Raw genomic sequence first — 26,258 nt, 5'->3', positions numbered from 1 at the left:
GTCAATGATTGCATTTCTTTTTTCTTTTGTTGTTTTAATCTTCTGCCTCCCACCCCAGCTTTTAAAGGTTGTATACCTTTATTTATACCTTTTTTCTTTTCTTTTCTTTTCTTTTTTTGTGTTTTTGCTTTTTGAGACAGGGTTTCTCTGTGTAACAGCCCTGGCTGACTTGGAACTCTTTTTGTAGACCAGCCTGGCTTCAGACTCACAGAGATCTGCCTGCCTCTGCTCCTAAGTGCTGGGATTAAAGGGGTGCGCCACCACGCCTGGCTCTCTTTCTTGTTTTCTTATGTAAGCATTATGAACTTCTTGTTCTTCTGCCTCTACCTCCTGAGTACTAGGATTGTAGATTTGCACCATCATAGCTGCTTTACATGGTGCTAGTAATTAAACCCAGGGCTCTGTGTAATTGAGGCAGACATTCTATATCCCAGCCTTATCTGCTGCATTTTAATTATTTCATCTTTAGGAGACATCCTTTAAAAATTTAAATTAATTTTTATTTATATGTGCTTGATGTATGTGTGTATGGTGTTTGTGCATGTATATATGTGTGTATGTTTGTGAGTCCAGCCTTGGTCATGCCACAGCACACCTGTGGAGGTCAGAGGACAGCTTGTAGGAGTTGGCCCTCTCCCTCTACCACAGGTGTTCTGGGGCTGCACTCCAGTTGTCAGACTTGGAAGTAGTTGTCTTTAGCCACTGAGCCCTCTTGCCAGCTTCTAAAATTTGTACTTTCAATCTATATCTTTCTCTCACCACTATCTCTCAGCCCTGGATTATCATCATTCTATTGTTTCATGAGCTTGGTAACCAAGGGTGGATTTGCTCATGTAAGGTGGAAGATGACTCAAGCCTGAGGACATGAGTTTAGTCCCTGAAACCCATGGGGGAAGGAAGGAACTGACTGAAAAGTTATGCTCCATCCTCCACACATGGGCCCTGGCATGTGCCTGCCCACATACACAAAGGTAATTTTTAAAGGAACTTACACACATCACTGTTTATCTTTTTAAATACCTTAAATGATCTTTAAATGACTTTTAGTACTGATGCATGTAATGCCATTTAGTTATTAGACTATTAGAGGCAAATGACAAGAAAAAGTCCACAAAGTTTAATACAGACTCAGTTTAATGTAGAACCCTTGGAAAAGAAAGATATTGTCCAACATAGCAAGGTTTCCTTCTTTACAAAAGCTGGACACTAGACCCAGGCTGCTGCCTAGGGTCATGTCTGGGTCAGTGGTCCAGCTGCAGCTAGGGTCTGTGTTGAAGTCTGGGGCCCATGTTGCCACCAAAGGTCGCAAAGAAGCCTGGAGTTAGGGCTGCAACCTGGGGCCGTGTTGGTGTCTAGGGGTCAGGCTGCTGCCAGAGCCATCCTGATCTGACTGGCCCGTGCTTCATCCAGGCCCAAGCTGCTGTAGAGGGCCATGGTCCAGCTGCAGCTAGGGTCTGTGTTAATGTGTGTGGTGGATCACCTCACGGGGCCGTAGGGACCATGCATGTTGAAATCAGAGGGCCGTGCTGAACTGGCCCCGCCCTTCCCTGGCCCTGCATTAGTTGGATACTTTAGCAAGAGAGCTGGCCTTTGTACTCGAAAGAGATGGCTCCACTCCTTACCACAGGTGGAGGAGATGGCATGGGCTTAGGGGAGCTGGCTCTACCCTCTCACTTGAGAGGCAGGTGGCTCCAGGGGCCCAGACTGACCAGCTCAGCTGTCACCCAGGCTCACAGCCAATCTTAGGGTCGACTCACCCTAACATCTACACCATCTAGGACCCATTGGAGCTCGTGAAGGGACTGGTCCTGTGGAACAATGCCCACAGGATCTCCATAATTCAGGGCAGCCACAGAATACACCAGAGGAGTTTCCGTGAGGATCTAGTGGTGATGGTGTACCAGAAACCAGAGGCCTTGATCCAGACCAGTGGCTCATTGCAATGAACATTTGCTAGTAAAGCCGGTTAGACAAAATGGTATACTGTGTGACACACCACTCCCAATGCCACCAGGATGAATGAAGAGGTGGGAAAGAAGGAGAACCAAAGAGGGTTTTTGTTGTTTTGTTTATTTTTTTGTTTTGTTCTTGTTTTTGATTGCTTCATTTTGTTTCGATTTTTTAAAATTTTCTTTTGGGGAGGCACTGCAGGGGTGAGGAGACAGAGGTGAGCAGAATTAGGGTGCATGATGTAATATTCCCAAAGAATCAAAGAAAGTATGTTATAAAAAATCCTCAAAAAAAAAAAAAAAAAAGGCTGGATGCTCACTTGGGAGGGAGGTGGTGGTGGTGGTGGTGGTGGTGGTGGTGGTACACGCCTTTAATCCCAATCCCAGCACCAGGGAGGCAGAGGCAGGCGGATCTCTGAATTTGAGACCAGCCTGGCCAATAGAGTGAGTTCCTGGACAGCCAGACTCCATAGAGAAACCCTGTCTTGGAAAAAAAAAATCTGGGTGGTATTCTGCTGGATATCCTCTTTCTTTACTTGTTCATCCAATGGACACTTGTTTTCAGCTGCAGTGAACATGGGAATGCTAGCATCTATGTGAAATGCTGACTTCATTTTCTTTGGCAGTGCACCTAGAAGTGTGATTGCTGGATTGATCATATGATAGTTCTATTTTTAATATAAAACCAATTGAGGAATCTCCATACTGTTTTCCATAATGGCTTTGCCAATTTACATTTCCATAAGTCTTATATAAAGATTCTCGGCCACCCCACAACCTGTCCTATACTCATCTCTTATCTTTTATTTGTCTATTGATGTTTGAACACCTTTCCATATGCCATTTTTAAGTCTTCTTTGAAATATCTATTAAATCCTCTGCCTGTTTTTAACTCTATGGTTTGATTTTTGCTGTTCATTTGTGTTAAGTTTCCTAAATATTTTGTGTTGGCCATGGTGGTGCATGCCAGTAGGCAAATACCAAAGAGGATGAGAGTCAGGATTCCAAATTAGAGTTTAGCATGTATACTTAAGCTATAAAATATGATGGTTAGGTATGTATATGCACATTCATACATATACTATAAATGGTAATTGCAAAAATGTCACATGTAACTATGCATGTGACTCAGGGGTTTTTAGTCTGGGTACTGCTGGCATTTCTTTGTTGTGATACAATGATATGTTTAATAGCATACCTGTCCTGGGCTTCTTAAACCCTAGTAGCACCTTTGTCTATTAAAGTAACTAAAGATAAATCTCCCCTCAGGTGAGAATGATTGCTTGGCAGTAACCTGTGTGAAGTAAAGTTACAGAGGGATAGAGATAACATCAGTAACCCCTGTACTTGTGTGTTCTGTCACCCCTTTCTGCTAGGCTACCAGGACTTAGGGTTAAGTGATACACTAACAGATGAAGGAATATGCTTTCTGACTTCTGTATTCTCTCTCTGTGTATGTGCGTGATCATGCATCCGTGTGTATACATGTTCATAAGTGTGTATGTATTTATTGAGGTGAGAGGTCAACATCAGGATGTCTCATCTTCCTCAATTTCTTATCTTCCATATATTTCAAAAAAAAAAAAACTTTCTCACTGAACTTGGAGCTTGCTGATTGGCTAGAATAACAGGCTAGCTATCTTGTCTCCAGAGCACTGGGTTACAGATGTGCATGATTATACCCAGTACTTACATGGGTACTGAGGACCTGAACTCTGGTCCTCCAACTTATACAACAAGCACTCCACTGATTGAGCCATTGCTTCAGCCCTGTTTATTTTCTTGTTCATACCAAACATTTCCTTTGGCTTGCTTTCGGGGGTTGTATATATAGTTGCTCATTATTTCATATAATCATGGAGATGGTAAGGAAAGGGAGATGCATCTCAAGGGTATAAGAATAGCTTTCACCCTGAAGGTTATGGTTCATTAAATTTCATTATTATAATAAAAATTTAAAAATCTATCTGCTTTCATTTTATCATCATCAGGTTTTCCTTTGAGGCTTGCCAGGAGCCCTGAACTCTAGAGCTCCAGCTACTGTCTTGTGCCAGCCTCTCAAGAAGCTGGACAGCAGGTTTTTATCACAGCACCCAGCTTCGCCATTTACTTTGTACAAGCTCCAAATCGTTTGATCAGGAATAATAACAGCCCCTGTTATAGAAGCTTCATGCTATTATTTTGGGTGCTGCTGTTTTGTGATGCTGAGAATGAACCCAGGGTCTCTTGCATACTAAGCACGTACATTGCCACTGAACCGTGTCCTCAGATCCTTGCCATTATTCCTTAATGATGCCATTATCTGTACAAAGATAAACAGACCACTTGTTTACTGATAGAATTACATGAAAGATATTCTGAAACAATAAATATGCAGCTTCACCAAAATAGCCTTGGAAAATAATTGTTTCTTTTCCAATCATAAAAAATCTGGAAAGTTTTAACCTTTAATAAAGAAAGCAAACCTCAAGGTGTGTGATTTCTTAGCACCACCCCCCTTGTCCCTGACTTTTTAGACATGGTCTTGTCTTAGCCCACAGAAGCCTGGCACTCATTATGTATCCCATCTTGGTCTTAAACTCATGCCGATCCTCTTATCTCAGCCTCCAAGTATAAGCCACCATATTCAGTTCATACAATATAATTTATTTTAATATGGATCCAGACTATTACTGGTCAACTTTTTTTCCTGTAAGCCAAATCTCATTGTGTAGCCCAGATTGGCCTCAAAAGATGATTCTTCTGCCTCATCCACCAGAGTGGTGATTATAGGTGTGTGCCACCATGGACTGTTTTGATAAATTAATATATCAACGCTGACAAATTGTTCTTGTAAAATAAGTTCAGTTGTCAAGTAAGAGATAGACTATAGGGGCTGGAGAGATGGTCCAGGGGTTAGGGCACTTGCTTCTCTTCCAGAGGACCCAAATTTAGCTCCTAGCGCTTATATCGGATCTTTCACAACTGCCTATGACTCCGGCTCCAAGGGGATCTTATGCCTATGTCCTCTATAGGAAGAGGCACACATGTGTACACACAATTAAAAACAAAATATTAAAAAAGAATATTCATGGCTGGGCGGTGGTGATGCATACCTTTAATTCCAGCACTTGGGAGACAGAGGCAGGCAGATCTCTGAGTCTGAAGCCAGCCTGGTCTACAGAGTGAGTTCCAGGACAGCCAGAACTGTCCCACAGAGAAACCCTGTCTCAAAAGATCAAAAAGAAAAAAAAAAAAGGATTCACATGATTTTGCCTACTAAATACGTGTGGCACAGCTCTGTTTAGTTCCTTATGGCCCTGTAGGCCTAGGAAGCTGAAGCATTGAGAAAGACCGTATTATTTTCTGTGCATGATTGCTAGCTTTCTGTGTAAGGTGCTTGCTTCAGACTGTGCACCAAGGTAAGTGTGAAGAGAGTTTATCAGAAGTTGAGAACTGATTTATTTTTTATGGCTTTAAAAAAAACTCCTTCCTTTCTGTCATCCACTCCTCTTTTTTCTTCCTGAGACATTCTTATGCAGCCCATGCTGTCCTCACTCTCGACCCTCTTGACTCATCCCTAGCGGCCCTCCACTCTCTTAGAGAAATTGTATGTCTAGTGTTATTTATAAGCTGTTTATTTAAGATGGTCTCTTAAACGATTTATTATTTTTATGTGTATGTGTGTGTGTTTGCATGAGTTTATGTGCACACATGCATGAAGGAGCCTGTGATGTATTGATAACTCTTTCCACCAGTTGCCTGGGTTCTGCCGCTGCTTTAGTAAAACTAAAAATAAGAAAGTTGTATTAGGGGGCTGGAGAGATGGCTCAGAAATTAAGAGCACCAATTGCTCTCCCAAAGGACCTGGGTTCGATTCCCAGCACCCACATGGCAGCTCACAACTGTCTGTAACACCAGTTCCATGGGCTCCAACATTGTCACACAGACAAACATACAGGCAAAAACACCAATGCACATGAAAATAAACAATAAAAACAAATTAATTTAAAATGTAGTTCAACTAGTAAATTGAGTCAGTTGAAAGCTAATAATTAGATTTTTAAAAATTTACAGTAATTTATTTTATGCTAATTAGGATGTCTTTTATGTTAATTAGTAAATGTAAAGATAATTATTTCTGGTGATGTTGTTAGTGATTCAAAGATGATGCTTTGGCTGTTTATAAGGGCATACCTGATGGAAGCAAGATGCATTGTTCATACCAAACTGCAGGATTTGTATTAAGTTGATCAAGTTACCTGCCACCTGCCAGTGCATGGGAAGAAAGGGGACTGATGTGGTAGCGCTATGTATACTTCATCTAATCCAACACTGTTATTTTTTGCAACTTATTTAACATCAAGGGCTAACTTTTTAAAGGTGACGAAAATCAACTATACAAATAAGCAGGAACTGCTTTATAAAAAGAAAGCCCAAAATGTTACTTTCTGTGGAAAACCCATAGTCCAATTTTACTCAGACCAGAGAAAAAAAGAAGTTTCAAATACATTAGAAGAAACTCAGCTGTTGGTTGGGGATGTTACAGCTGGAGGCAGGCAGGCAGGGAGGACCATCTGCTGATGCAACTGACTTGCTACTACATTGCTTTCTGTTCTCAGAGTACCACAGCTACAGTCTAGAAACAGTTGTTACAGTGTCAGGCATAACACCTCATACCACTGGTTTTCTTTGGTTATTTGGGTTCTTCTTATTCACTTAAAAAATGTTTATCAGTGCTGGGAATGGAATCCAGGGCTCAGGCAAATGCTCCAGCCACTGAGTTACTGCCCCAGGGAAGTCATTTCTGTTCTTGCAGTCCACCTCACCAGTTTCCCCTGGATCATGTTGGCCATACCCTTGCCTGTAACATCAAGCAAACCTCCAATGCCTAAGCACTTTGCAGGCAGAGTAAGTTCAAAGGTGTAACCTGCTCAGCCTTCAGCAGGGATTCTTGGTCCCAAACAGGAATATTGTTAGTTTTTCTTTGTTCTTATTGTTCACAGGAGGAAGAGAGTCATCTTTTTGTGTTCTTTTGAATGGCCACAGTTGGTCTGTTGTTTTAAAGCATTTGCCTCCCCAGTGCTGGGATTAAAGGCATGTGCTATCACCACCAGGCTTGCTTTATTTTTTTTTAAATGAAGTATATATATATATATATATATATATATATATATATATATATGCACCTGAGTGGAGGTGCCCAAGAAGTACAGGAGTGATGAGATGCCGTGAGCCACTCGGGTCCTGGGAGATCAGGTCCTCCGTAAGAGGATAAATGGGTTCTCTTAATCTCCGAGTCATCTCTCCAGCCCTATTGGTTTGTTTGTTTATTTATTTATTTATTTATTTATTGTTTTGACAGGGTCCATACCATACCACAGGCTGGTCTGAAAGTCAATATGTAGCTTAGGCTGATTTCAACTCGCAGTGATCCTCTTGCCTCAGCTACCCAAATAGTTGATATTAAAGTGTCCACCTTTTTGTGATTTTGATAGTGAATTTATGTTTGTTGATATTTTATCTTGAGAATATTTTCCACAAACTTTTGCTAGCATTTTAGGTGACTATCTATCTTGGTATGATTCTTTTCCCAGAGTAAATTAGTCTTCTATTGGTTTAGAATATTTATAGATTATAGCTGTACTTATAGTTGATTCACTAGGGAGAAAATTGGAAGACTTAAATATCTATAATAACATAAGTGGGAGCCTGCCTTTAAAATAGAAAATGTAAATTCATCTTTTGCATTATGATGTCAAAAGTGATGATCTTGGTCTGGGTTATTTTCCGTGTTCAAAGTTTATTTCTATGCACTATGCAATCAGAACAAAATTGGTAGGAAAAAATGAAGACAGCTGGGCAGTGGTGGTACATGCTTTTAATCCTATATAGCACTCAGGAGGCAGAGGGCAGGGAGATCTTTGTGTATGTGAGACCAACATGTCTATAGAGCAAGTTCCAGGACAGCCAGGGCTACACAGAGAAACCCTATCTGGAAAAATTTAAACAAAAACAAAACAAAACAAAAACAAAAAAGGAAGACATTTGCTAACTGGTGTCTTAAACTGTAGGCATCTGTGTATCCCCAAATGTCCCTTTACCTGTGTCTAGTTGTTGATTATTTACTAACAGATACAAAGTGAATGGGTTTCTGCTGCTCCTCTGGTTTGTTTTATGTCAACTTGATATAAGCTAAAACCATCTGTAAGGAGGAAGCCTCAGTTGAGAAAATGGCTCCATACGATTGGGCTGTAGGCAAGCCTGTAGGGCATGATTGATTGGTGAGGGCCCAGCCCACTGTGGGTGGGGCTACCTCAGACTGATGGTCCTGGGTTTTATAAGAAAACGAGTGAGCAAAGCCTTGGGAGCAAGTCAGTAAGCCGAGGTCTCCATGGCTTTAGCCTTATCTCCTGCCTTCAGGTTCCAGTTGTATCAGGCCTTTTCTTTGGGCCAGCTCTGGAATCATGACATGGAGACTTATTATTAGTTATGAATGTTTGGCGTACCTTAGGCTTGGTTCTGGCTAGCTCTTTTAACTTAAATTAACCTGTTTTCTTTCTATTTACCTTTCACTTCAGGGTTTTTTGTTTTGTTTTGTTTTGTTTTGTTTTGTTTAACCTTTCTTTCCTTCTGTATATCTTACTTTCACTGCTTCTCGAGCCTGACTGGCTGATGCTGCCTAGTTTCTTGCTCCGGGCATGTCCCCTGCTGTCTCCCTCATTCTCTTCCTCCTCCTCCTCCTCTTTAGATTCCTCCTCCTTTCTCTCTGCCTGCCAGCCCTGCCTGCCTATCCTTTACTCTGCCTAGCTACTGGTTGTTCAGCTCTTTGTTAGAGCAATCAGGTGCCTTAGGCAGGCAAGGTGAAACAAACACAGCACGTCTTTTCACCATTAAACACACATCCTTACATCGTCTTTTCACCATTAAACACACATCCTTACATCGTTAAACAAATACAGCAGAAACAAATGTAGCACACCTTTACACAAAGTAATATTCCTCATAACTGTAATTTTGTATTATGAATCATAATGGACTTATCTGACATGTGACCCCCAAAGAGGTCATGACCCACAGGTTGAGAACTGCTGCTCTAATTTTATTTTTGTAGTTTGCATGCTTACTAGTAACCCTAGCATTTGGGAGGCTGAGTAAGGAGGGTTCCCATGGGTCCATGGCTAGCCTGGGCTATGTATTGAGACCTCACATCAAAAAACAAAACAAAACAAAACCCAAAACCAAAAAACCAAGCGCTCCCCAAACCAGGATAGATCTTATTAGCATTTTTATCCTTTGTTGTTGAAATGAAAGGGAGACAGATGTCTCAGAATTTCATTTTATTTTTGATTCTCCAAACTCTCCAAGAAGGGGGCTTTATAATGTAATGTTCAACAAGTCTATGATAGAACCTGTGGCAAACCTGTGCTTGACTGTCTCCCACTGTGTTATGGGAGAATGGTGGAGGCTGAAGCTGTTTCATTTGACAGCCTTTGGCTCCAGATATCTGAGACTCATCTCTGTGTCTACATTTTTTCCTATATTGTTTGAGGGGTAAATTTTTGTCTGAACCATAAATAGCACACATTGTTTTATTCTGTAGGTTTCTTCTTGTCTATTTTAGAAGCAAGCAGAATATAGACCATGAAAAAAGAAGTGTCTCTTGTGTAGCTTAGTCTTTTATTTTGTTTTTTGAGACTGTTTCTCTGTGTAGCCCTGGCTGTCCTGGATCTCGCTTTGTAGACCAGGCTGGCCTCCAACTTAAGAGAGTCTCCTGCCTCTGACTCTCAAGTGCTGGGACTAAAGTTGTGCACTTCCACACCTGACTTCTTGTAGCTTAGTCTTAAAGCCCAGAACAGTGGTCTCTGTTTTTCCCAGACCAGCAGCCACTAGTCATCATAATTAGTGATACAGCCAGTGAGAAATGAAATTTTTAAATTTTTCGAATTATTTTTGATGTTGCCCAGGTGGTCCATGGGCCTTTGAACTGTTCCCCAAAAGAAAAGCTTCTCCACACTGCCTCCAAAATATGTTCATTTGCTTTCAAATGATCTCATTTAACTTTTTCTCCCCCAAAAGAAAATTTGACCTCTTTTATGGCAGGGGCTATGATTTACCTTTGTCTCTTAGCTTTTTTGTAAACCTAGCCCATGAAGATTTTCAGCCTCTTCAAAATAGCATTTCTTGGCTGGCTTGTTAGTGGGACTTTCAAACCTCATTATCTTGGAGTTTTTCTTAACGTCATGGAAAATTTATGTGGAGCAATGCCCAATCTAAGATGACTTAGGGGAAGATTACCATCTTTGAATAAGGATCTAAGATGTCTTTCTGGACCATTTGCCTTTTGATATCGCCAGATTGTCCCTTATCCCAATGAAAACAGATATAGGAGACTGTACTGTAATTAGCTAATTCTGTCATTCCTGCCAAGCCAGTGAAGGTTTCTCATTGTGAGCACATTCTGCTGCCAACAGCTCAATTGGAACATTGTGTTTATTTATGAGGGGATCTGAGTGTGAACAATTTGGCTTCAAGATTAAATGAGGGAATAGGTTATATTAACAAACTGATGTAATATTTGTCTTTTAAGGGAAAAGTGCAGTCAAAGAGGAGCTCACATACAAAGTATTGAACATCATGCAAAGACATAGAAATTGAACACTCTTTACATCTATAATAGTTCTTTGCTTTCATTCCTCTTGCCTTTTTGAAAAGTGGACAGATGTCCTGGAGGCAACCTAGCTTGGTGTGATAAGCAACAGATTGGAACATAGCGCAGAACTAGGTGTCCAGTGTCAGGCTGTCCAATCCAGCAGATATTTACTACATATGTGGAACTGTGACGGGCAGTCTAGTGGGACACAAAACATATTCATGAGTATATGCATGCATTAGAAGTTCCTAAGTCGTGTAAAATAAGCATATGATAGAGCTGGACGTGCTGGCACACACCAGTATTTCCAGCACTTGGGAGGTGGGGACAGGAGGGTCAGGAGTTGAAGGCCCTCCTTAGTTATAGGGACCTATCCAGTTCAAGGCCAGCCTAGGCTACCTGAGATGCTAGTTCAAAACACCAAAAAGAATATATACATATATTCTTGTAATGAATATATGGAAATAGATCAGTGAATCATAGAAAATAGAATGAGTGCTTGCTTCGGCAGCACATTTACTAAAATTGTAACAACACAGAGAAAAGATTAGCATGGCCCCTGAGCAAGAATGACTTGCAGATCTGCAAAGTGTTCCATATATTTTTGAGATTCAAATAAAACTTATTTGACAGAATATTTTAAACCTATAATGTATTTTGCTAATAGAGTTTAAAATAGTAGATATTTTATCAAAGTCATTATTTTTTGAAATGCCATTGTTAAAGTCAGTGTTTCTCCTCTACTTGTTTTTAATCTAAACTGATTTTTCACATTTTGGATTAAGATGCTTGAAAGTATATAAGAAAAGAAAATAGAATGAGATAAATGTTGAGCAGGATATCCAAGGAATAGGAGAGAATAAGAGTATTGTTTGGAAAACCAGAGAACTGTGGGAACAGAGGAAGCCCTGAGTCCCGAGGAGTCAGATGTGTGTTGTTGGCATGGGCACAGCCATGGGAAGGATCAAAAACCTCAGACCAATGGCAAAATGGCAAAGCCTAACCCCTGAGTAAGGCTCAGTGATGGCAAAACCTTCCTAGGTCCATGTATGGATGTTGATAGTGTGGGCAGAGATGTCCACTGTAGCTTTTTCCCAGGGTGGTTATGACATGAACACTCTCCCTTACAGAGACCGTTCCTGCTGATACTAGCTAAACCCTCCTTTTTGTTCAGCTGTATACCATAAGCCCACCTCTGTCATTTCTTTCTTTCTTTTTTTTTTTTTTTTTTTTTTTTTTTTTTTTTGGTTTTTTTTGGTTTTTCGACTCAGGGTTTCTCTGTGTAGCTTTGGAGCCTTTCCTGGCATTTGCTCTGAAGACCAGGCTGGCCTCGAACCCACAGAGATCCGGCTTCCTCTGCCTCCCGAGTGCTGGGATTAAAGGCGTGGGCCACCAATGCCCAGCTCTGTCATTTCTTTATTCCCTTACTGCCTCTTGCTGAGTCAAATCCCTGGAGTTGTGCAAGGCTATGGGAGAGAATAAAAAGCGTGTTGACTGTTTCCCACCTGTAGTCCCAGTTACTTGAGAAGTTCCAATTACTCATTGGAGCTCAGGAGTTTGAGACCAGCCTGGACAACATAGCAAGATGCCATGCCATTCTGATGGATGGGAGAAGGTGGGAGTTAGACCAGGATGCTCTCATTTTGAGGTAAAGTTAGACGTGGGTGTGTGCATTACTGACATACCAATTTTGTGTAAGGATAATATAAAGTTAACCTAGGGTTTGTAATATTATTGAAATGATAAGATTTGTATAGTATTTTCACGTATGTATTGGAGAATTATAACAGTTTGGGGGGGCATTTATTACAACTCCCAATACATTCTTGCTCCTGTATGATTTCCTTTGGAAAGATTGGGATTTGAACGCATCACCACTTACAAGCAGTGTAACCTGGAACACATTTCTTAGTATTACTAACTCTCAGTCTTATGTGTTGTGCACTACCTTATCCAGTGAATTGTTTCAGGGCTGCACTGCCTTGTTCTGGGGCAGCAGTCACACAGGCCAAGGGTTGTCAGCGTGTTTCTGTAAATGCCAGCAGTAATAATATAGGCTTTGCCAGCCTCAAGATATACTGCAACTCATAACTGTCAGTGTTGTATAAAGCACCCAATGTGTAAATGTGTAAGTGAGAATATTTCTCATTTTCAGAGTGTTGCTATGTAGCCCAGGCTGTGCCCCACCGTGTCTAGCTTTGCAATGTGATTATCTTCTAAGAAAATGTCCATTTCTAAAAACAGAAGCACGTCCGGACTAACCCACATTCTGAAATTTGATAATCAAACAGACCAAAACATGAATGGTAAACCCTTACTTTGTGAAAATCTGTGGTATAGATTATTTTAAGAAGGAAATTTAAGAATGTATTAATTTTCTAGCCCAATTCATATGGTTCCTGCAGCCATAAAAGTCAACCAGTGGATCCTTAAGCAAGCCATTTAAAGCTTCCCCTTTAACTCCAGAATCCTCAGTTGGAAGATAAAAGTCATCCTCTATCAAATTAACTGTAATTAGGTATGTGAGTAAGAGCAATAATATGTAGATGTTGTTCTGGGTTTCTTAAAGGCAGGCTAAGTAGAAATTATAGCTGAGCTATTGTAACTGAGCACCAGTGCAGTAACAACCTTTAGTACAATATGACAAGGAGCCTACAGCGTAAGTACTGGACTGCTCAGTGTCTCATGTGGTTTGGTCTTTGACTAAGAAGGATTTTTATTTGGAGGGAATATGTATTGCTTTGGAACTTCTGATTTGCAGAATCATCATATAGTAATGTTGTCTTGGTTTTTCCAAATCCTTATAATTGCTGCAGCTGACATGATCTCATTCTTGAAATATGATTAATAATAAAAGTCTCAGATACGAAAACTCCCTCTCCCCCCAAAAATGTCACAGATACACTATTAGGGCTACTTAAGGAGTGGGCTGATAAGAGCTTTTTCAATTAGTTAGAGCCCTGTCAGCACTGTTTCTCTGTCTGCTTGCTTGTTGTCTCAGGGTTTCTGTTGCTGTGAAGAGACACCATGACCACAGCAACTCTGTTAAGGAAAGCATTTAATTGTGGTGGCTTGATTACAGTTTCAGAGATTCAGTCCATTATCATCATCACAGGGAGCATGGTGGTGTGCAGGCAGACGTGGTGCTGGACAAATAGCTGAGAGTCCTACATCTTACAGGCAACGGGAAATGGTCTCTGTCACACTGAGGGAAGCTTGAACAAGAGACCTCAAAGCCCACCCCCACCATGACACACTTCCTCCAACAAAATCACACCTCCCAATAGTGCCACTCCCTTTGGGGTCCATTTTCTTTCAAATCACATTTGTTTATTTGGAAAGGATTATTTTGGTTTCTAGTTTTAGAGATTCCAGACTATTGGCCCTATTGCTTTGGAGCCCATGTAGAGTTAGCAGTCATGGAGGCTGCTCCTCTCAAAGTAGTTGGGAAAAAACAAAGCAGTTCTGTTCCCTTAAGTATTTCCTGGGATTTTTAAACTCAGTTATTGGAAAATTTTGCTTATCAGATTATATTAATCAATTTTTTTTTTTTTAACTAGGGCTAGTGTTGACACTTGGTCCTCTCCTTCCACCTTGTGGGTTCCAGGGATAGAACTCAGGTACTCAGGCTTGGTAACAAGCACCTTTACCCACTGAGACATCTTGCAGGCCCTTGACCCTTTGTTTGAGTCTTGATTGAAGAATAACAAGTTAATTGATCTTTTTTATGTCATCATTGGCTAATCCTAGTTAGAATTTTCCATTGTGGGGTTGACTATAATGTTGCATTGAGTTGTCATAGTAACTTTATTGGTCAACTCTTTTTTGTTTTGTGTTTTTGTTTTGTGTAGCCTTGACTGGTCTGCGACTCATTGTGTAGACCAGGATGGCCATAAACTCTTAGAGATCTGCCTGCCTGCCTTCCTAAAGGCGTGCACCATCACATCCAGACTATGGGTCTACCCTTAATGAGAAGACGTACGTCTTTTATAGTTATCATGTCCCAGAGAATGGAGCTTTCTATTTTTTTTTTTTTATGGTTGTTCATTTGTTTTGAGACAAGGTCTCACTGTGTAGTGCAATGGCCTGGAACTTCTGATGTAGACCAAGCTTAAGCTAGAAGTATTGGTTTATGCCTGCAATCTAAGCACTTGGGAAAGTAGAGGCAGGAGGGTCAGGAATTTAAGGCCATTCTCTTAGTGAGGTCAGCCTGGGCTATAACTGGCTGTCTTTGACTTTGTAGTGATTCTCTTGCTTCTGCCTCCCAGCTGCTAGGATTAAAGGGCATGAACCACCACTGCCAGCTGATTTCCTATTTCTGAATCTGAAAATATTTTATTTTCTTTATTTTTATAGGAACAGTATATGTATTATACTTTAAATATATATCATTGAAATATATTTGTATTATGTGGAATACTACCTATTTATAACTCTTTCACTTTATACAACATCTTCATTCTTCTAGGCCCTGGTAAACTTTTTAAAAAAAATTTGCTTATGTATAAATTTGCCTTTTCATGCTCTGAGTTATTTCATAGAAACTGAATCAGGTGATATTTATCCCAATTTTCCATGTCTTAGCCTTTTCAAGGTTTATCCATGTTGTACATTCATCAGAATTTCTTTTCTTCCTTTCCTCCCTTTTCCCTTCTCCTTCCTTTCCCCCTCCCTTATTGCCATTTATTTATTTATTTAGTCTCAAACTGTAGCTCTGGCTGGTCTCAAATTTGCTACAATCCTCCTGCTTCAGCCTCCTGAGTTGCTGGGTTACAGACATGAGTTACGATGCCCAGATTCAGAATTTCATTGGCTGAATAGTTTGTGTGTGGGGTGTGTGTGTGGGGGGGGGTTGGGGGTATAAAACATTCTGTTTCTCTAATCTGTCTATTGACATTTGAATTCTTTCTCCCTCTTGACTGTTGTAGATCTCTCTCTCTCTCTCTCTCTCTCTCTCTCTCTCTCTCTCTCTCTCTGTGTGTGTGTGTCTGTGTGTCTGTGTGAGTGTGTGTGTGTGTGTGTGTGTGTGTCTGTGTGTGTGTCTGTGTGTGTGTGTGTCTGTGTGTGTGTGTGTCTGTGTGTGTGTGTGTCTGTGTGTGTGTGTGTCTGTGTGTGTGTGTGTGTGTGTCTGTGTCTCCACATGTGTTGCTGGGGATAAACTGAAGGCCTCCAGCATGTGCTTTACCAGAGCTACATCCTCATCTCATAGTGCTGTTTTGATCCTTGTTTTTAGTTCTTTTGGTTACATATGTAGGAGTAGAATTACAGAATTGCATGGTAATTTTATGCCTAACATTTGAAAAACTGTCAACCTTTTTCACAGAGGTATACACTATAATTTAAGAGTTCAGAATTTTCATTTTAATTATTTTTTAGGCAAGGTCCCATGTAGCCCAGAATAACCTTGAACATTTTTCTGATCCTCCTGTGTCCCCTCCCAGGATTATAGGTGTGTGCCACCATGCCCAGCTTTGCAGTACAGAGATCAAGCCCAGGGCTTCATGTGTGTTAAAATAAGCATGCTACAACTGATCTACGTCCCCAGCCCTAGAATCCTAGTTTTTAAATGTTGATTATTTTAAGATGATAAATGATAAATCACCATATGGAGACAATAGCATTTCTAGAGTTGCCCTTTTAGAACTTTCTCTTTCACTTCTTTAGATTTAAAACACTTAATACTGATTTCTTTGGCATACATTCACTGAGAAGCTAGAAAGATTTTTACATTCCAGCAGCGCATGAAACATGCTAAAAATAGATCATGCCACTTTCCAGAGAGTTAACACTTAGGGATCCCAAGTAGTCTAAAACTTGTAAGATGACAAAACACTAGATTTTTCCCTTTCTTGTTAAAAAAGATTTTAAATTAGAGAGAGAGAGAGAGAGAGAGAGAGAGAGAGAGAGAGAGAGAGATGAGAATGTGTGTGTGTGTGTGTGTGATGAATGCCATGTTGCTTGTGGAAGTCAGAGGATAACTGGTCAGTCTTTTCTTTCCCCTGTGTAGGTTCTGGGGGTCAAACTCAGGTAGTCAGGGTTGGTGACAAGCACCTTTACCTGCAGAGCCATCTTATTGACTCTAGATTTTTATCTCCTACAAAATGCTTGTTTCTAAATATATATAAACTATAGTGGAGTTTAATTTGCATTGTATCCAGTCTGTTATCAATATCTTGATTTGAAAATAAATAACAACAAGCTGGGTATGCTGATAAACCCTTGAACTCTGGCACTCGGCCACACTGATGGGGGTGAGGAGGCTTGTGAGTTCAAGGTTACCCTGGGCTACATAGCATGGATCTGTTTAGTCTGGGTCGAGCTGGCGCAGGAAGGGAAGTGGGACAGAGAGGAACGGGAAAAAGAAACGAGGAGGAGGAAGGGAGAGAGACGGAGATGGACCCAAGCACTCTAAACAGGAAAAATGAAGCAGTGCTTCTTTGCTAAGAACTATAAATCTGATTTAATCCCCTCAATAACACACATTGACTCAAATTCTTACTGTATTGTGCAAATGGGAAACAAGGCACACAGGCAGGTTAAATAGGTGTCTAAAGTCAAGTCAAGTTAAAAGCGGTATGTTCGTGTTTAATTTAAAGTGTCTAAGTTTATTTAGTGACACTTGTTGTCCTGATGATGAAGATAATATCTTTAATCCTGTGTAGAGCTTGCAACAAAGATCAACCCAACATAGTTACTATTTTGCATGGACACATTTATAAGAAGGCAAATGGACTTTCATTAAGGCACTTTGGAGACCACTCATCCCCTTATCCTGGGCTTTAATTAGTGTAGTCACCAGATTCACTATTTTCTTGGTATTTTAGATACCAGCAACTCATATATGAGCCAATGATAATTAGATCACTCAGGTCCTGAGTGAAGCTCACTGCCAACACTTGTCACTTGTGTTTTGTTCAGGCTTCTATAGTGACTCTTCTCCCCTACTTCTTTGAAACTTGGTTCTCTCTGGAAAAAAATCTTCATGCCCACCTCATAAAGACAGGAGTCTTTGAACAGTCAGTCCTTGGCAATAAGTGCTCAACAAACGTCTGATGAATAAGTATGTGAATGTATGGCTTCATTTGAGTTTTTAAATTAGCAACCAGGTTATGGATTTTATTATGGCATTTCCATATATACTTTGTTTCTGTTGGTTTTCTTCCCCCACAGTGTTCCACCTATACATTGTTTCCTCTTTATAAACTCTTGTAAAATAAGATAATGGAAATTATTACTAAATACTGTGCTTGTTGGTCTCTGCTCCCCCAATTTTCCATAGCCATACTAATAGTTACATATGTTTTCATGAGTATGTTAAAGTAAAGTACTATAGCATGGATTTTGATGTCATATTGCCCTGAAATTGCCCCTGGTCCCAGGATTAGTTGTGTATACTTAAGCAAGGCACTAAATATGTCAAACCTCAAGTTTTTTTTTGTCAGGAAAATATCCTGTGATAATATAGCTTACTTGTGTGTTTTTTTTTTCTTTATACAGTTTTTTGTTTTGTTTTTTGAGACAGGGTTTCTCTGTAGCTTTGGAGGCTGTCTTGGAACTCACTTTGTAGACCAGGCTGGCCTTGAACTCACAGAGATCCAACTGCCTTTGCCTCTCAAGTGCTGAGATTAAAGGTGTGTGCCATCACTGCTCAGCAGCAGTTTTAATAACCTGTAATCAACTGCCATACAAAAATAATACCTGGAATTTCAGAAATAATAACTAATGCACTATTCTGATAGAATCCCACAACATGCCTGGGATGACATTCATCTCTGTGTGCAGTGTGTCCAGGCTGTATATGCTACCCTCCTGATAGTCACATAATAGCCATCTTGGTTATCAGCTGATGGTGTGGCAGCGCTTCTTATGTCACTCAATGCTACTGCATCCCAAAGCACATCAGTGATGCTAGCAGTTCACACAGGCTTCTGAAGTCTGCACACAGTTTCCTTTAAAGGAAAATCAGAATGTTCTTAACTTACAAGGAAAGAAAAAACATAATATGCTGAGGTTGCTAGGCTATACAATATACCATTTTGGGAGATTACATTTACATGGAGTGTATGTACGTGCATGTGTTCATTTGTGTGTTTGAGACAGGGTCTTACTGTGTAGTCCTGGCTGACTGGAACTTGATTTGTGCAAGGCTGGCCTTGAACTCACAGAGATCTGCCTCTGCCTTTGGAGGGCTGGGACTAAAGGTGTACACCACCATACTCAGTGATTCACATGACTTTTATTATAGTATAATTACTATATTTATTTGATCTCTTTTGGGTTGTATGTACAAGGAAAAGTAGCATATGTGGAGTTCCGTGTCATCCCCAATTTCAGGCATACACTGGGGGTGTTAGACTATCTCCTGTAAGTCAGGGAGGGCTGCTGTGATGCTGACCCACAACATTGCTGTGGGAGTATAAAAGGTGACACTCTTGATCTGGTAAAATAAGTTCATGACTCATACTGGTTAACCACATTTTCCCCATTTCAAATTACTTACTATTCGGCTGTAAAAGGTACAGTCAAAGAATTGTGTTTTTTCAGGATACAAATTGGTAATTTGCATTATTCCACTTATGCATATCAATGGCTAAAACAGAATGAATAAGGTAAACAAAATAGACTGTGTCTGCACATGTGATTATGATTTCATTATCATGTCTAAACTGCAGCAAATCCAACAGAGTTGCTGTGTGCTATACATTACTAAGGAATGCAAATAAGTATTTAAAAATAATAAAAATATATGTAAGGCTCTGGATGTAGCTCGGTCTGTAGAGCACTTGCCCAGCATGCATCAACCCAGGGTTCAATCCCCAGCACCACATAAAATGGCATAGTGGCACAGATCTGTAATCACAGTACTCAAGAAGGTGGAGGCAAGCAATCAGGAGGCTGAGGACATCCTTGGCTACACAGTGAGCTGAATGCCAGTCCTGTCTCAGAAAAAAAGAATCTATGTATTTTAAACTCTGCTATGACTAAAGGAATTCCTTGTGGGAATGAGTCAGACCTAAAGGTTGGTAGCAGTGGTCTTGCTAATTTTAGATAGATACCATGCTGTGTGAATAACAGGCTAAATAGACCTAATAGATACCAGAATTGTCATTATCAAGTAAACTATAACTGTATTTGAAGCCTTTACCCCTGGACTCAATTCCAATGGTAAGATCAGATATTTAAAGTGCAAATGGAAAGCAGTTTATGTGTGACTGTATTCTATGTAATACAGATCTTCACTTAAACTTCATATTTTAGTAATTACCTGGAGCAGGAAAGAATTTAATAGGAAAAGAAGAAAACTGGTTTAGTATGAATATATTTACATGTAAGCCCCTTCTACAGTGGGTGTTACTTTAAGACCAAAAATAATAATGTATCCTTTCATTTAGATATAAACATGGTGGATGGTGGGTGGGTTAGGACCAGGCAGGTGCTTCCTCCCCTTAAGAAGTGAGGAGAGATGGAAATAGAGTAATGGCTGAAATCCTCTTCAGTGATGGATGGAATTAATTGAGAGCCTGTGGGCCTGGGACAAGGGTTGTCCTGGGTTTACTAACTCCATTACATAACTAAAGGTGGGGGTGGGGAGCTAGGCTGAACTATGTAAACAGCAGAATTTTGCTGTCCATTGGGTCTTCAGAGCTGTTACTCAAACAGCATGATAATCTGCTTATCTAAATCGGCAAGACCCCTGCTTAGGTCTGACTCAACCTCCCAAGGAATTTCCTTTACTCATGATGCAGACTTTAAATATATGTGAACATGGTCTTTTCTCAACAATTTCCCCAGCCTGTCTAAAATTATATCGGTATTCACCAGTCATGTGCCATTTATTGTGAACTCAGTCCATCAAACAGCTCCTGATGCCTAGCTGACATACATCAAGATAATGAGGTATTGAAAGGTGGCAGATGGAAAAAAATCATTTTATGCTTAAGTTGATGAAGCCGTGGCTTGAAGTGGGAGTCGAAGTAGCAGCTTTAGGAAGGAGGCAGACAGATGACAAAAGAATCCAGCTGAAGATGAGGAGTGCAGAAAAGTACAGTTGGAACGAAGGACACGAAAGAGACATAGATAAGTGACTTCTCTCTCTTTCTCTCTTCCCCCCCCTCTCTCTCTCTCTCTGTGTGTGTGTGTGTATCAGACCTAAGAGGGCTATGAACAGTGTGAACTGAGAAACAGGCAAGCATTACAGAGCGAGAACAGCAGTGTGGGTTATGTGGGTTAGTTGCCAAGTTCGTTTTTGGGGGTTCACTAAGAATTAGAACATCCTCTGAGTGTTTGCTCTGTGGCTAACAGGAAAGGCGTCAACGTTGGAACCACCTTCTCTTGCTCTTTTAGTTTGGCCTTATACCAGGATTAAGTATTCTGCAAATAGAATATAGTCACATTCCTAAAGGTATACCCCACAGATATTATGATATTTCTGTTTTCCTGGGGGGGTGAGGGTGGGGGTGCACACTTTAAATCTCAGCATTCAGGAGGCAGAGGCAGGCAGATCTCAGTGGTCTACAGAGCAAGTTCCAGGACAGCCAGAACTGTAACACAAAGAAACCTTGTCTTGAGAAACTTAAAAAAAAAAAAAAAAGGTATTTCCATTTAAAACACTGGCTGGCCATGAGTAGAACGTGTGGAGTTCATTGTGCTTCCCCCCCCCTCCTGTGGTGGGGCCAGCGCCTAAGTATAAGAAACATAAGTTCCATACTTTAATTGATAATTAAAATTACGGTGTTAGTCCGGTGTACCATGCTGTTGTCAGAAAGAACAGATTGTAATTGATTCTGTTGTTCCAGATTTGTGACAACCAAAGGCTGTCAGAGTCCATTGCCCAGTTGCTCTCCTTGTCACTTATAGAAAGGTTGCAAAGGATAAAAAAAAGATGTCAGGGGAACTGGTTTAGCATTGTTAGTGCGATGCTTGTCTGACCTGGGGCAAACTCTGCCAAGCTTGATTTGTTTTCTGATTTTTAAAATGAGAACAGTGGTATCTCCTTTACTCATATGGAAACATGGACTGTGAAGATGGGATTATAAAGCCATTGTGAGCACCTTTTAAGCGACAAGGCAGATTGTTTTAAAAAAGATTTATTTATTAATTTATTTTTTACATTCCAATCCCTGTTCCCTCTCCCTCCTCACCTCCCACTCCCCCCACTTCCCTCCATCCCACCTCCCATCTGCTCCACGGAGAGGGTAAGGCCTCCCATAGGACGTCTACTAAGTCTGTTCCACCATCTTGTTGAGGCAGGACCAAGGCACCTCTCCACCCCCACACCCCTGTGTCTAGACTGGGCAAGGTATCTCTCCATCTAGAATGGTCTCCACAAAGTCATTTTGTGCATTAGAGTTAGATCTTGGACCCATTGCCAGTGGCCTCATATATTTCCTCAGCTACACCATTGTCACCTATATTCAGGGAGTCTAGTTTGGTTTTATCCAGGTTCCCCATTTGTCAGACCTGAGTCACTGATTTCTCACTAGCTCGGGTCAGCTGATTCTGTGGGTTTCCCCATCACGGTCTTGACTCCTTTGTTCATATTATCACTCCTCCCTCACTTTGATTGTACTCCAGGAGCTTGGCCCATTGGTTAGTTGTGGATTTCTGCATCTGCTTCCATCTGTTTCTGGGAGAGGGTTTTAGCTTCTCTGGGGTTGTATATTGTAGGCTGGGTATCTTTTGCTTTATGTCTGGTATCCACTTATGAGTGAGTACATATTATATTTGTCTTTCTGGGTCTGGGTTTCCTCACTCAGGGTGTTTTTTTTTCTAGTCCCATCTATTTGACAAGACAGGGTATTTAAAACGTTTGGGTGGGGGCGTGGAGAGATGGCTCAGAGGTTAAGAGCACTGATTGCTCTTCCAGAGGTCCTGAGTTCAATTCCCAGCAACCACATGGTGGCTCACAACCATCTGTAATGCCTTCTAGTCCCCTTTTCTGGACTGCACTGCAGGCATACATGCAGACAGAACACTGCAAAACATAATAAAGTAAATCTTTAAAACTTAAAAAAAAATAAAACGTCTTAGTCTTGGACAATGGAGAGATGGCCCAGCAGTTAAGAGCACTTGTGTTCTTGCAGAGGGTTCATGTTTGGTTTCCAGCTCCCACATGGCAGCTTACAACCAGCTGTCACTCTAGTTCCAAGGGATCCAAATCTCTTTTCTGACCTCTGAGGTTACCACATATGTACATGGTGTACATACATACACATGCAAGCAAAACATTCATATGCATAAAATTACATTAAAAGAATCAAAAGACAAATAGGTTTGAGCCTTATCACATCTTACCTAAGAATCGTATTTAGTGTAAGAGGAGCCGAAATGGGCATGTTCCTGCCTTGGAAGAACCTGTTAGTTACACTGCTGGACAAACTGAATGTGCAGGAAAGCAATTATAAAAGTGCAAATGCCATGTGGACATCACATAAGGAAAAACACACATTATTGAGATCCCAGACATAGGAATGACTTCTCAGGATTGTTGTCATACTGTCTCTTAAAAGATGCAGGTGAAAGGGTAAAGGCTTTAGGACTGGATATATTTTGTATATAAATGCAGGAGGGCTGGGCGTTGGTGGCGCACGCCTTTAATCCCAGCACTCGGGAAGCAGGGATGGTCCTCTGGCATCTGTTGTCTGTCTTCCCAATTTGAAAATAACATTGCTAGGAGGTGTCTGGGTCATCTTTGGGTGTCTTGTTCTCATTACAAAGGCTGGAATTCTATATAAACTGGGTTGGCAAACCTTTAGCAATCCTCCTGCCTCTGCCTCCCAAGCACTCAGCACGTATCATGTGCCTGGATTTTTTTTAAACAAAGAAATAAGTTTTGTGCATTATTGTACAATATCTGAAAAATTAAGCACTGTGGAAGCGTCCTGGGGGCCTTTTCTGGGGGACTGTGGATAGGGATGTATCTGACCCCAGAGCCATCAGGCATGAACGTGTGGATCTTCTGGCAGTCAGAAAACTTGAACTCGGCTCTCCACAGGGCCTAGATTACATGTTTCTTATTCTGCAGCTTGGTGTGGATGGACACGGCTGATGTGAACCCTGGTGAACCCTGGACTGTATGTACCCTTAGGCTTCATCCTGCCTACTTGTCTGGAGCCTGGATTTGGGACAGCACTGAGATGAGAGACATGAATAGTCACAAGAAAATTGACTTCCTTGGTTCCTTAGGGCAGCCTAAGTGTCGGGCTGCATGTACACCAGGAGGTTGCTGTTTGCACACCAGGCCTGCATGAGGGAAGGAACTTGGTCAGCTTAATTGGCTTCAGATTTCTTTTTTGAAATCGTCTCACCATGCAGCCCAGGTGGAACTCAAGTGCTCAATTCTCCTGCCTGAACCTCTTGAGTCCTGGGTTTAGAGGCGTACAACACTATACCTGTGCTTTGGTTACTATTTCATGAACTCAGGCTGGCATAGATGCTAAGTATTGTTTCATATAAACCCCAGAGTTTATGTCTTTGGGTATTGACCTGTACATATGCTCTTCCAGAGGACCTGAGTTCGGTTCCCAACACCCATGTTAGGTGACTCACAAACGTCTGTAACTCCAGCTCTGGGGCATCTCATGCTCTCTTCTCAGCTCCATAGGCACCTGCTCTCACATTTGTACAAACTCGCACACATATGCGTAATTAAAAATAACTAAAAATGCTGGACCAATGGATCGGAAGCCAGGAGTATTCCTGCCAGCACCCGCATGGTAGCTCACAAGGGTCCGTAACTCCAGTTCCAGAGGAGACAGCACCTTCACACCTCCTTGGGCACTAGGCATGCAAGTAATGCACAGACATACATACATGAAGACAAAACACACATGTACATGAGAATAAATCTTTAAATAAAATGCACAAAGACAAGGAATAAAAACAACGAAATGAAAATGTAAGGGCCTCAGCTCTTTTCTATTCTACATAGTTTATAGTTCAATTATAGATTCAAATATTGGAATAATACTTTTAGTCTTAATGCTCCCTGAATGTTTTCTTAGGTTTACCCAGCATAAATGAAAATTTGATGTTTTCTAAAAGAAATTTTAACTGGACATACCCAGCTGTTGCATTTATAAATAGCTGCAGATGTCTACAGTAATGAAGGATTTACTCAGGTTGTTATGGCAACTAAAATTCCACAGAACCTCAAAGATAAGCTATGTTAAAGGAAGAGAGTACATTAAATGTACATTTAACCCAATTATACAACCAAATTATTGCTTACTATCTGTCATTTTAGATTTTTAAAAGAGAAATTAGTTTTAGCTCAGCAAGAGAGTTTCCCACTAAATTACATGCTTGAGTATTCTTTTAAGGGTTTCCTGTAGCCATGGTGGAGTCTGTTGACCATTTAAATTCCCTCTCCTCCCATGGTTCCCTCTGGCAGTCCTTCCTCTCTCAATCTCTTTCCTCTGTCTCTGCAGGGTTGAGGATGGATCCCAGGGCATCAATGTGCTAGGTAAATGTCCCACCACTGAGCTATGCCCCCAGACCCAAACTGTTGTTTAAATCTGTTGGCTAAGGCTCAAGGTATGTTTCTGAGTCAATGGAATATGGCAATAAATCCATGGGCTATAAATCTATGATCTCACAGTAAAGACTCATCCAACCAGACGTAGAGTTACACTCATTGAAGGCCACTGGACAAGTTGATCCTCTGGACATGGGGGTGCTTACTCATAATCTCAGCACTCAGAGACAAGGTAGAAGGATTGCAAATTCAAAAATAAATAAATTTCAGCTGGGCAGCAGTGGCGAATGCATTTAATCCCAGCACTCAGGAAGCAGAGACAGGCAAATCTCTTGAGTTGAAGTCCAGCATGGTCTACAGAGCAAGTTCAGGATAGCCAAGGCTACCCAGAGAAACCCTGTCTCAAAAAAACAAACAAAAATTACATTGCAAACTATGGAGATGGCTTAGTAGTTACGAACACTTGCTGCTCTTATAGCGAAACCAGGTTCAGTTCTCAGTATCAACATGGCAGCTCACAACCATCTTATGACTCCAGTACCATGAGATATGACGTCCTCTTCTGGCCTCTGTAGAAACCTTCATGATCATGGCGCCACCTACATAATCCAGACAAGCATGCACACACATAAAAATCAATGTTTAAAAAAATTAAATGAGTTTATGGGTCTAGAGAGATGGCTCAGAAGTTAAGAGCACTGGCTGTTCTTCCAGAGGTCCTGAGTTCAATTCCCAGCACTCACATGGTAACTCACAACCATCTGTAATGATATCTTGTGCCCTCTTCTGGCCTGCAGGAGGAACGATGTATATATAACAAATAAATAAATCTTTAAAAATAAATAAATAAACTTTAAAAAAAATTAAACCAGTGGTTTAATACAGTGGTTCTGGGAATAAGATTCTAGAATCAATAAAGTTTTCTCTGTTTTAGTGCTGGTGATGACAACTCAGGACCTTGTGAATACTAGGCTAGTACTTTGACATTGGGTTACATCCTTCTGCTGGAAATGTGGGAGGGGAGGAGGCAATGGTGAGACAGGTAGCCAAAGCTGGCTTAGAACTTTCCATGGACCTCAGTGGGCCTTGAGCTCACAATCTTCCTGTCTCAGCTTCCTGGATGCTGGGATTATAGGCACATACCACCATCTCACTCCCAGAAGAGATTAAAAGCTGCAACTTCTGTTCACTGCCATGCATA

At 40.9% G+C, this 26,258-nt stretch overlaps 1 protein-coding gene, 1 non-coding gene and 1 pseudogene across 2 annotated transcripts in view; 2 read left to right on the top strand and 1 right to left on the bottom strand.

Annotated features, from left to right (window-relative positions):
- The window catches only part of Ppm1e (protein phosphatase, Mg2+/Mn2+ dependent 1E), a 126,076-nt gene that overhangs the window by 25,993 nt on the left and 73,825 nt on the right, over positions 1-26,258 (top strand).
- Positions 11,077-11,185, top strand: LOC113836865. Its single transcript, XR_003487384.1, has one exon. It is a non-coding gene; the product is annotated as a U6 spliceosomal RNA (small nuclear RNA).
- LOC113836827 lies at positions 23,744-23,864 on the bottom strand (annotated as a pseudogene).

Source organism: Cricetulus griseus, chromosome 7 (assembly GCF_003668045.3).
Source record: "Cricetulus griseus strain 17A/GY chromosome 7, alternate assembly CriGri-PICRH-1.0, whole genome shotgun sequence".
Lineage (NCBI taxonomy): Eukaryota > Metazoa > Chordata > Mammalia > Rodentia > Cricetidae > Cricetulus > Cricetulus griseus.
Note: the sequence above shows the minus strand (reverse complement) of the source record. Positions and strands in the feature narration are given on the sequence as shown.